Source organism: Elephas maximus, chromosome 1 (genome assembly GCF_024166365.1).
Source record: "Elephas maximus indicus isolate mEleMax1 chromosome 1, mEleMax1 primary haplotype, whole genome shotgun sequence".
Classification (NCBI taxonomy): domain Eukaryota; kingdom Metazoa; phylum Chordata; class Mammalia; order Proboscidea; family Elephantidae; genus Elephas; species Elephas maximus.
This window is the reverse complement of record NC_064819.1, coordinates 130,357,366-130,369,770: the sequence shown is the minus strand read 5'-3', so window position 1 is coordinate 130,369,770 and position 12,405 is coordinate 130,357,366.

Sequence of the window (12,405 nt, the reverse complement as noted above, 5' to 3'; positions counted from 1 at the left end):
ATAACTAAGTTCAGGATGTTAACAGTTTCTTTCATAGTGATTCTACATGCACAATTTGTCATTTCCCCTAAGTCTAATCCCCTTACAAATCTCTTACACCAGGTCTAACAAGTTTTGGTAGTGTTCTAACTCCTTCTCATGCCACAGGTTATAACTTATATGTTACTTCATCTAAGCATGTCCCTCTTACAGTAAAACTTTCTGATTACTTATTATGTTGTTGTTGCTGTGATCAAATCAATTCCAACTCATGGTGACTCCATATGTTTACAGAGGAGAACTGATCCATAGTTTCTCTTGGGTATAATCTCAATGGAAGCAAACGTCCAGGCCTGTCTCCTGTGGTGCCACTGGATGGGTTTGAATCACCAGCCTTTATGTTAGCAGTCGGGTCCAAACACTGTGCCAACTAGGGAATTTGTTTATTATGTAAAGGTGAAAAATAATTCCCATTAGAGTTCATAATGTAATCTTATTACCTAATTCAATTAAATAAAATAAAGGCTTTTTTTCCCTCCTGAGATTCTACAACCACTATAGGCCTCTTTCAGCTCACAGTACTTTCTCTGTTCTTCGGTTCACAAACATACTAGTGTCCTATATCTTGTCATCTACAGGACTCCAGATTGGAAGTAGGCCACAGGTACCTTCTTTGCCTGTTGGAAACCTCAAGTTATCTGTGTTGTCATCGTACTTCTAGGAGTTCAGTTTTAGAGAGAGAGGTCTGTACCCCTTCTCAGTGACACTCCATTGTCACATGTTCTATTATTTCTCTATAGCCCAGATAATTTTTGTATCAAAAGTAGGATAAGTTTTTCTACAAGTTTTCTAAAGATACATTAAATATACCAAAAGCTTTGCTGTACACTTTCTAAACATATATTAAATATACCAAATCTTTGTTTCTGAACCATAAATATCAGAAAATATGACACCATTATTCTATACTACTGTAACAACCAGCAACTTTATCTAGAAACTTTGAACATCATGGAATAATACTATTTATAGGAATGAAAAACACATCAACAGATACATTTGGCATGTATATAAAATTTTACAAAGCAATGTGCATATTTTTCATGTCAGATTATGATTTGAACATTTTCAGAAATGTATTCTATATATTTACTATCATGGCAGAGTCAAACAATTCCTCTAAATACTTCAGTTAAAAACCCAAGTTATCTAGATCTATTTGAGGAAAGTTAATTTTACCAAAATTGGGCAAAACCAGACAAACAGCACCTTTAAAAGAATATTATTTTTAAGGTAATTTATTTATATTCTGGTGTATCTCATATTAAAGCTCGTTACATTATATTCTTATCTCCATTATTACATGGAGGAGCCAATAAATAATGCCCCTCTTCCCTTTCCAATATCTAAATTAAGAAATAAAATAGTTCACTCTACAAACTAGAAACAAAAGGACAGCTTTATAACTGATATAAAGTCTATTGGAAAATTTGGCTTAGGAGAGAGAGACAAATAGGCTTGCCAATCATCTACCCTTCATTCCAGACCTTTGGTAGCCTACTAAAGGACAGAATGAGTCTGCAAAGCTGGTATTATTTTTTAGTGCACCAGCTCCAATGAATCAAAATTTTCCACTCTTTCAAAATTTATATATTTTTTTCACCTTGATTTAGTTCCCCTAAATCAAGAAACAACAAATCATCACCATTAATAGGTAACTTGCTCCACCTTTATGGGAAGGTATACAGGAATTTTGCCAGAAGTCGAAGACAGAGGGTCCCCCTTCCTGGAGTGAGGAGGGAGTAGTGGCAGTTTTGTAGTGTGTTAACTTGCTAGGTTGAACTGTATTTCCTGAAAATTTCCTTTCTTTTATGTTTCCACTAAGGGCTGGGCACAAGAGAGATTTTCAGGAGATTTGGAGGGTGAGGAGAAACAGCAATCATTTTATAACTGGAACACTTTATTGTGGATCTGCTGACTCACCTTGTTGATTTAAAACAGGGTTTGGGCTGACACTTGCTCTACATTCCCCTACCTCCTTCTTAGGCTTCTCTAACTTCTAGGGAAGGGAGTGTATTTAGTTATGTGAGAAAAGGCCTGGGCTTCTCCAGGATACACTAGTCATCGAGGTTATAAAAAATAAAAATTGACAAGGTATTCAATCCTTCTCAGTGCTCCAGCTCATGCATGTGGCCTCTACTCTGTCCTTAATCTACCCACTTTCTACCCATCTTTCCTCCTTGACCATGTGCCCTGAGGACTTCAAGAACTTGCATTGCATTCAGAGACAATAGTCTTTAAAAGAGAGATTGACAAACTCCCATACATTTCTAAAGGCCAATTCCTTGTAAAAAATTGCCATAAAGATTTTTCTCCCCTACTATTCCCAGATTTCCATCCTATTAGTTCATTGGGTTAAACCTTAAACTAACATTCAACCAGGGATATGGCTTTTATCCCTGGGCAATGGGAATAGCAGTCTTATCAATTAGTCTGTCATTTTCACAAGTGCGCTCACACTTTACAAATTGTTCTTTGTGGATTTTCCTAGGGCTGTTTATGAGCAGTAGAAGTTTTGTCCTCATATATCAAAAATTAAAAAAGTTATATCTATTGCAAAGCATGTTGAATGCGAAATTGAACTTTTGCTCCTTATTTTATTTCCCTTCTAATGTTATGTCTATCTTCATTAAGCCTTGTAGCCAATCAGATGTTCTGCAATGAAATCAAATATATGGTTATATGTATAAATGTGCTTCAAAAATAATCTGTTAGACAGGTGGGGCGAAGATGGCTGACTAGGTAGAAGCTATCACAGATCCCTCTTGCAACAAAGACTCAGAAAAACAAGTGAATTGATCACATACATGACAATCTACGAACCCTGACCATCAAACATAGAAGTAAAGAGTTGACCTGAGTGACAGGGGAGCAAAAAGCTGCTTCCTGAAGCAGCAACCACTTCTGGAACCAGTGTACCACATCACAGCCTTGAGCCCTCATGGTTCATTGGTGCCAGAGAGGTGGGGCTGATTGCAGCTTACTGAGATGGGGCAAGCACAGGACACAGCCCTAGCCCCTAGCCCCCTGGAGTAACCTCAGTAGAGACTCAGCCAGCACAAGCATGCTGCACACTGATGCTGCTGACAAGAGAATGAGCAACCATGGGGAAGCAGCGACTGTTTTCGGAGCCTAGAGCCAGTGTCCCAGTCAGAAAACCTCGGCGCCAGGCTTTGGACTAAGAGCAGAGGAGCTGAGCACGGCTTCCTGAGACAGCACAAGCACGGGACGCAGCCCTAGCCCCCTGAAGTAACTTTGGGGGAAACCCAGCCAGCACATGCAGGCAGCACAATGATGTGGCTGGCAGGAGAAAAAATCACTGGGAAGCAGCAACTGGTTTTGGAGCCTGGAGTGCAGCATCCCAGTCAGAAAACCTTGGTGCTAGGCTTTAGACTAGGAGCGGAGGAGCTGATCCCAGCTTCCTGAGACAGCCCAAGCACGGGATGAAGGCCTGACCCTGGGGGGTAATCTCAACCCAGCCAGAGCACACAGGCTACAGGCCCCTCTGGAATCTCAGATAAAACAGTCATCAGTCATCACCAAGCAAGATAAGTAACTTTGTCTACATTGCTGCAGACACACTACTCTCTCCTATCTATCTGATCCCGCCCCTCCCTGCCCCAGGTGGCTTCATTAACATTGGAATTTCCTGGGCTCTGGGGGGAGAGGGGGTTTGTTTTTCCTAACCCATTCTCCTGGCCTGAGAGAAACAGCAATTAACAACCCGGGGGAAAAAATTCTTCCCTGACTTCCCTAAAATGGAACAAAAATACAGAAACAGCTCCAGCCAAGCATACGAGATCCACAGTCTTTGGCTTTCATTCCTTCTAAGAACAAGGGGCTATTATAATGCAAAGGCAAATCAGATAGAGATCTGACTGTAATTGTTTTAGTTGAGGAGTGGAAAGACAAGTTTTCCAGGTCTGATACCTCTCTACCTATTAAACAGAGCCATCACTGATCCACAGCAGGGAACTGAGGGTTGAAGCTCCACAAAAACCACCCAGCCACCTGCTAAAGGGGTCTGAGGATAGTGATGCCTGCAAATCTTTAGAGGTGAAAGCACTGGGTACCTAAGGTACAGCCACAGAGCCCACCCACCAAAGTGCTCTAGAAATAGAGACATACCTACCTCACTGGCATGTGGACGAAGGCTGTCAGCATCCTGCCCTCCTTGGAGTGTGACCCACTGCTGCTAAAAGAATCTGGTGCACACAACTATCACCACTACTCCTCTAAGTTAATAGGTGACAGTCAACACCACACACTTGGTGACACAAAACAGGAACAACTAAGCTGATTCTATTCCAGAATAGTGAATGTACTCTTTAGGCTTATATATCTGGTAACAGCCAAAACCAGCTGGTAATAGGATGTAAGTGATTCAAAGGCTATAACAATCAAGACAGGGCAATCTAGTAGCCCATTTGGGTATACTGAAACAAAACAAAAAAAGAAGATAGCACTCAGTAAGCAAATATAAAATAAATCATTACAATATCTTACAGATGGCTTGAAAAAAGCAGTCGATATCAAATCACATAAAGAAGCAGACCATGATTGCTTCTACAAATCCCCAGATTAAAGAATCAAAATCTTTCCCAAATGAAGGTACAAACCTGGAATTGCCAGATGCAGAATATAAAAAACTAATTTACAGAATGCTTCAAGACATCAGGGATGACCTCAGAAATGAAATAAGGCAATCAACAGAAAAAGCCAAGGAACACACTGATAAAGCAGTTGAAGAAATCAAAAAGATTATTCAAGAACATAGTGGAAAAATTAATAAGCTACAAGAATCCATAGAGAGACAGCATTCAGAAATCCAAAAGATTAATAGTAAAATTACAGAATTAGACAACTCAATAGGAGGTCAGTAGAGCAGAATTGAGCAATTGGAATGCAGAGTTGGGAGAGGGAGGATAAGGCAATTGACACCAATATAGCTGAAGAAAAATCAGATAAAAGAATTTTTAAAAACTGAAGAAACCCTAAGAATCATGCGGGACTCTACCAAGAAGAAGAACTTGAATGCGATTGGAGTTCCAGAACAGTGAGGGATAACAGAAAATACAGAGAGAATAGTTGAAGATGTGTTGGCAGAAAACTTCCCTGGCATCATGAAAGACTAAAAGTATATCTATCCAAGATGCTCACTGAACCCCATACAAGACTGATCCAAAAAGAAAATCACCAAGACATATTATCATCAAACTTGCAAAAACCAAAGATAAAGAGAAAATTTTAAAAGCAGCCAGCGATAAAAGAAAAGTCACCTACAAAGGAGAATCAATAAGAATAAGTTCAGACTACTCAGCAGAAACCAGGACGGCAAGAAGGCAATGGGATGACATATATAGAGAACTGCAGGAGAAAAACTGCCAGGCAAGAATCATATATCCAGCAAAACTCTCTCTCAAACATGAAGGTGAAATTAAAACATTTACAGATAAACACAAGCTTAGAGAATCTGCAAAAACCAAACCAAAGCTACAAGAATTACTAAAGGAAATTCTTTGGTCAGAAAATCAATAATATCAGATACCAAAACAACACAAGGTCACAGAACAGAACATCCTGATATCAGCTCAAATAGGGAAATCACGAAAACAAAATAAGATTAATTTAAGAAAGAAAAAAATGCTCAAAACAGGGAATCATTGACGTCCTTATGTAAAAGATTACAAAAATAAAAAAAAAAAAAACAGACTAAATACAGGAGGCATAGATCTTCCATATGGAGAGGAAAACTAGGCAAGATAGGGTGATACAAGTTGGGTTTTTACTTAGAAAAATAGGGGTAAATATTAAGGTAGCCACAGAGGTCTAACAATTCCATAATTCAAAATAAAAGCTAAGAAAAGACATAATGACTCTGCAAAAATAAATTCAACTGCTATGAAAATGAGGAACACACCACGTATAAAGAAAAACTTCCCAGCACAAAAAAGTAAGTGGAAAAATGAAATTGTCAACAACACACACAAAAAGGCATCATCAAAATGACAGCATTAAAGTTATACTTATCTTTAATTACACTGAATGTAAATGGATTAAATGCACAAATAAAAAGACAGAGAGTCTCAGACAGGATAAAAAAACATGATCCTTCTGTATGCTGCCTACAAGAGACACACCTTAGATTTAGAGACACAAACTAAAACTCAAAGATGGAAAAAAATATATCAAGGAAACAACAATCAAAAAAGAGCAGAAGTGAAAATAGTAATTTCTGACAAAATAGACTTTAAAGTTAAATCCATCACAAAGAATAAAGAAGGACACTACATAATGATTAAAGGGACAATTTACCAGGAAGATATAACCATATTAAATATTTTTGTACCCAATTACAGGGCTGCAAGATACATAAAACAAACTTTAACAGAATTGAAAAGTGAGATAGACACCTCCACAATTACAATACGAGACTTCAACACACCACTTTTGAAGAAGGACAGGACTTCCAGTAAGAAGCTCAATAGAGACACGGAAGACCTAATTGCTACAATCAACCAACATGACCTCATAGGCTTATACAGAACACTCCACCGAACAGCTGCAAAGTATACTTTTTTTCTAGTACAAATGGAACATTCTCTAGAATAGATCACATATTAGGTCATAAAACAAACCTTTGCAGAATCCAAAACATTGAAATATTACAAAGCAACCTCTCAGACCATAAGACCATAAAAGTAGAAATCAATAACAGAAAAATCAGAGAAAAGAAATCAAATACTTGGAAACGGAACAATACCCTGTTCAAAAAGGACTGGGTTACAGAAGATATTAAGGAGGGAATAAAGAAATTCATAGAATACAACGAGAATAAAAATACTTCCTATCAAAACCTCTGGGACACAGCAAAAGCAGTGCTTAGAGGTCAATTTATATCGATAAATGCACACATACATAAAGAAGAAAGAGCCAAAATCAGGGAACTGTCCCTATAACTTGAACAAATAGAGAGCGAGCAACAAAAGTATCTGTCAGGAACCAGAAGAAAACAAATAATAAAAATTAGAGCAGAAATTAAATGAATTAGAGAACAGAAAAACAATTCAAAAAATTAACAAAGCCAAAAGATGGTTCTTTGAAAAAATTAACAAAATTGATAAACCATTGGCCAGACTGACTAAAGAAATGCAGGAAAGGAAACAAATAACCCGAATAAGAAATGAGATGGGCCATATCACAACAGGCCGAACTGAAATTAAAAGAATCATAACAGATTATTATGAAAAATTGTACTCTAACAAATTTGCAAACCTAGAAGAAATGGATGAATTCCTAGAAAAACACTACCTACCTAAACTAACACAATCAGAAGTACAACAACTAAATAGACCCATAACGAAAAAAGAGATTGAAACGGTAATCAAAAAACTTACCAAAAAAAGAAAGCCCTGGCTTCACTGCAGAGTTCTACCAAACTTTCAGAGAACAGCTAACACCACTACTACTAAAGGTATTTGAAAGCATAGAAAAGGATGGAATACTACCAAACTCATTCTATGAAACCAGCATATCCCTGATACCAAAACCAGGTAAAGACACCACAAAAAAAGAAAATTTCAGGCGGAGCCAAGATGGCGGACTAGGCAGACGCTACCTCGGATCCCTCTTACAACAAAGACACGGAAAAACAAGTGAATCGATCACATACATAACAATCTACGAACCCTGAACAACAAACACAGATTTAGAGACGGAGAACGAACTAATACGGGGAAGCAGCGATTGTTTCCAGAGCCTGGAGCCAGCATACCAGTCAGGTACGGCACAAGCACAGAGACCTGCTCCACCCCCCTGAACTAACCCCGGGAGGGGGACTAGCCGGTTCCACGGGCGGCGTGGGACGCAGCCGTTAGGAGAAGTCCCCGGGAGGCAGTGACTGATCTTGGAGCAGAAAGAGCAGCATCCGAGCCGGGGAACCGTCCCACAGGGATTTGGACTGCACGCAGGTACGCCATAAACACGGAGAGTTGCTCCACCCCCTGAACTAACCCCGGGAAGGTGACCATCCGGGTCGCGCGGGCGGCGTGGGACGCAGCTGGTAGGAGAAGTCCCCGGGAGGCAGCGACTGGTATTGGAGCGGGGAGAACAGCGTTCCAGCCGGGACACTCGGTCGCGGCACAAGCACGGGGAGCTACTCCACCCATCTGAACTAACCCCGGGAGGGGGCCCACCTGGTTCACGGGGGCGGCACGGCCACGCGGCTGGAGGGACGAGAAGTCCCCGGGAGGCAGCGACTGATTTTGGAGTCGAGAGTGCACCGTCCCAGTAGGGGAGCCTTGACGCTGGGCGTGGGGCTGGAAGCGGAGGATCTGACCGTGACTCCAGCGGGCCAGACCCCCCGGGGGCAATCTCCACACAGACAGCACACATAGGCGACGCGCCCGCGGGAATCTCAGATATAAGAGTCATTCCAAGCAAGACAAGCAACTCTGGCTATATTCTGAGGTGCTACTCTCCTATCTCTCTGTTCCCTCCCCCACCCTCCCCAGGCGGCTTCATTAACATCTGAATAGCCTGAGCCAGAGGGAGAACTCTGATAGGGATCTGACTGCAGTTTTTTTTTAGCGGATTTTCTGGAAAAACTAGTTTCCCAGTGATGGCTCGGAGACAACAATCCATATCAAACCACTTAAAGAAGCAGACCGTGACAGCTTCTCCAACTCCCCAAACAAAAGAATCAAAATCTTTCCCAAATGAAGATACAATTTTGGAATTATCAGATACAGAATATAAAAAACTAATTTACAGAATGCTTAATGATATCACAAATGAAATTAGGATATCTGCAGAAAAAGCCAAGGAACACACTGATAAAACTGTTGAAGAACTCAAAAAGATTATTCAAGAACATACTGGAAAAATTAATAAGTTGCAAGAATCCATAGAGAGACAACATGTAGAAATCCAAAAGATTAACAATAAAATAACAGAATTAGACAACACACTAGGAAGTCAGAGGAGCAGACTCGAGCAATTAGAATGCAGACTGGGACATCTGGAGGACCAGGGAATCAACACCAACATAGCTGAAAAAAAATCAGATAAAAGAATTAAAAAAAATGAAGAAACCCTAAGAATTATGTGGGACTCTATCAAGAAGGATAACCTGCGGGTGATTGGAGTCCCAGAACAGGGAGGGGGGACAGAAAACACAGAGAAAATAGTTGAAGAACTTCTGACAGAAAACTTCCCTGACATCATGAAAGACGAAAGGATATCTATCCAAGATGCTCATCGAACCCCATTTAAGATTGATCCAAAAAGAAAAACACCAAGACATATTATCATCAAACTCACCAAAACCAAAGATAAACAGAAAATTTTAAAAGCAGCCAGGGAGAAAAGAAAGGTTTCCTTCAAGGGAGAATCAATAAGAATATGTTCTGACTACTCAGCAGAAACCATGCAGGCAAGAAGGGAATGGGACGACATATACAGAACACTGAAGGAGAAGAACTGCCAACCAAGGATCATATATCCAGCAAAACTCTCTCTGAAATATGAAGGCGAAATTAAGATATTTACAGACAAACACAAGTTTAGAGAATTTGCAAAAACCAAACCAAAGCTACAAGAAATACTAAAGGATATTGTTTGGTCAGAGAACCAATAATATCAGATATCAGCACAACACAAGGTCACAAAACAGAACGTCCTGATATCAACTCAAATAGGGAAATCACAAAAACAAACAAATTAAGATTAATTAAAAAAAAAATACACATAACAGGGAATCATGGAAGTCAATAGGTAAAAGATCACAATAATCAAAAAGAGGGACTAAATACAGGAGGCATTGAACTGCCATATGGAGAGTGATACAAGGCGATATAGAACAATACAAGTTAGGTTTTTACTTAGAAAAATAGGGGTATATAATGAGGTAACCACAAAAAGGTATAACAACTCTATAACTCAAGACAAAAACCAAGAAAAACGTAACGACTCAACTAACATAAAGTCAAACACTATGAAAGTGAGGATCTCACAATTTACTAAGAAAAACGCCTCAGCACAAAAAAGTATGTGGAAAAATGAAATTGTCAACAACACACATAAAAAGGCATCAAAATGACAGCACTAAAAACTTATTTATCTATAATTACCCTGAATGTAAATGGACTAAATGCACCAATAAAGAGACAGAGAGTCACAGACTGGATAAAGAAACACGATCCATCTATATGCTGCCTACAAGAGACACACCTTAGACTTAGAGACACAAACAAACTAAAACTCAAAGGATGGAAAAAAGTATATCAAGCAAACAATAAGCAAAAAAGAAGAGGAGTAGCAATATTAATTTCTGACAAAATAGACTTTAGACTTAAATCCACCACAAAGGATAAAGAAGGACACTATATAATGATAAAAGGGACAATTGATCAGGAAGACATAACCATATTAAATATTTACGCACCCAATGACAGGGCTGCAAGATATATAAATCAAATTTTAACAGAACTGAAAAGCGAGATAGATACCTCCACAATTATAGTAGGAGACTTCAACACACCCCTTTCGGAGAAGGACAGGACATCCAGTAAGAAGCTCAACAGAGACACGGAAGATCTAATTACAACAATCAACCAACTTGACCTCATTGACTTATACAGAACTCTCCACCCAACTGCTGCAAAATATACTTTTTTTTCTAGCGCACATGGAACATTCTCTAGAATAGACCACATATTAGGTCATAAAACAAACCTTTGCAGAGTCCAAAACATCGAAATATTACAAAGCATCTTCTCAGACCACAAGGCAATAAAACTAGAGATCAATAACAGAAGAACGAGGGAAAAGAAATCAAATACTTGGAAAATGAACAATACCCTCCTGAAAAAAGACTGGGTTATAGAAGACATCAAGGAGGGAATAAGGAAATTCATAGAAAGCAACGAGAATGAAAATACTTCCTATCAAAACCTCTGGGACACAGCAAAAGCAGTGCTCAGAGGCCAATTTATATCAATAAATGCACACATACAAAAAGAAGAAAGAGCCAAAATCAGAGAACTGTCCCTACAACTTGAACAAATAGAAAGTGAGCAACAAAAGAATCCATCAGGCACCAGAAGAAAACAAATAATAAAAATTAGAGCTGAACTAAATGAATTAGAGAACAGAAAAACAATTGAAAGAATTAACAAAGCCAAAAGCTGGTTCTTTGAAAAAATTAACAAAATTGATAAACCATTGGCTAGACTGACTAAAGAAATACAGGAAAGGAAACAAATAACCCGAATAAGAAATGAGAAGGACCACATCACAACAGAACCAAATGAAATTAAAAGAATCATTTCAGATTATTATGAAAAATTGTACTCTAACAAATTTGAAAACCTAGAAGAAATGGATGAATTCCTTGAAAAACACTACCTACCTAAACTAACACATTCAGAAGCAGAACAACTAAATAGACCCATAACAAAAAAAGAGATTGAAACGGTAATCAAAAAACTCCCAACAAAAAAAAGTCCTGGCCCGGACGGCTTCACTGCAGAGTTCTACCAAATTTTCAGAGAAGAGTTAACACCACTACTACTAAAGGTATTCCAAAGCATAGAAAATGACGGAATACTACCCAACTCATTCTATGAAGCCACCATCTCCCTGATACCAAAACCAGGTAAAGACATTACAAAAAAAGAAAATTATAGACCTATATCCCTCATGAACATTGATGCAAAAATCCTCAACAAAATTCTAGCCAATAGAATCCAACAACACATCAAAAAAATAATTCACCCTGATCAAGTGGGATTTATACCAGGTATGCAAGGCTGGTTTAATATCAGAAAAACCATTAATGTAATCCATCACATAAATAAAACAAAAGACAAAAACCACATGATCTTATCAATTGATGCAGAAAAGGCATTTGACAAAGTCCAACACCCATTTATGATAAAAACTCTTACCAAAATAGGAATTGAAGGAAAATTCCTCAACATAATAAAGGGCATCTATGCAAAGCCAACAGCCAATATCACTCTAAATGGAGAGAACCTGAAAGCATTTCCCTTGAGAACGGGAACCAGACAAGGATGCCCTTTATCACCGCTCTTATTCAACATCGTGTTGGAAGTCTTAGCCAGGGCAATCAGGCTAGACAAAGAAATAAAAGGTATCCGGATTGGCAAGGAAGAAGTAAAGTTATCACTATTTGCAGATGACATGATTATATACACAGAAAACCCTAAGGAATCCTCCAGAAAACTACTGAAACTAATAGAAGAGTTTGGCAGAGTCTCAGGTTATAAAATAAACATACAAAAATCACTTGGATTCCTCTACATCAACAAAAAGAACACCGAAGAGGAAATAACCAAATCAATA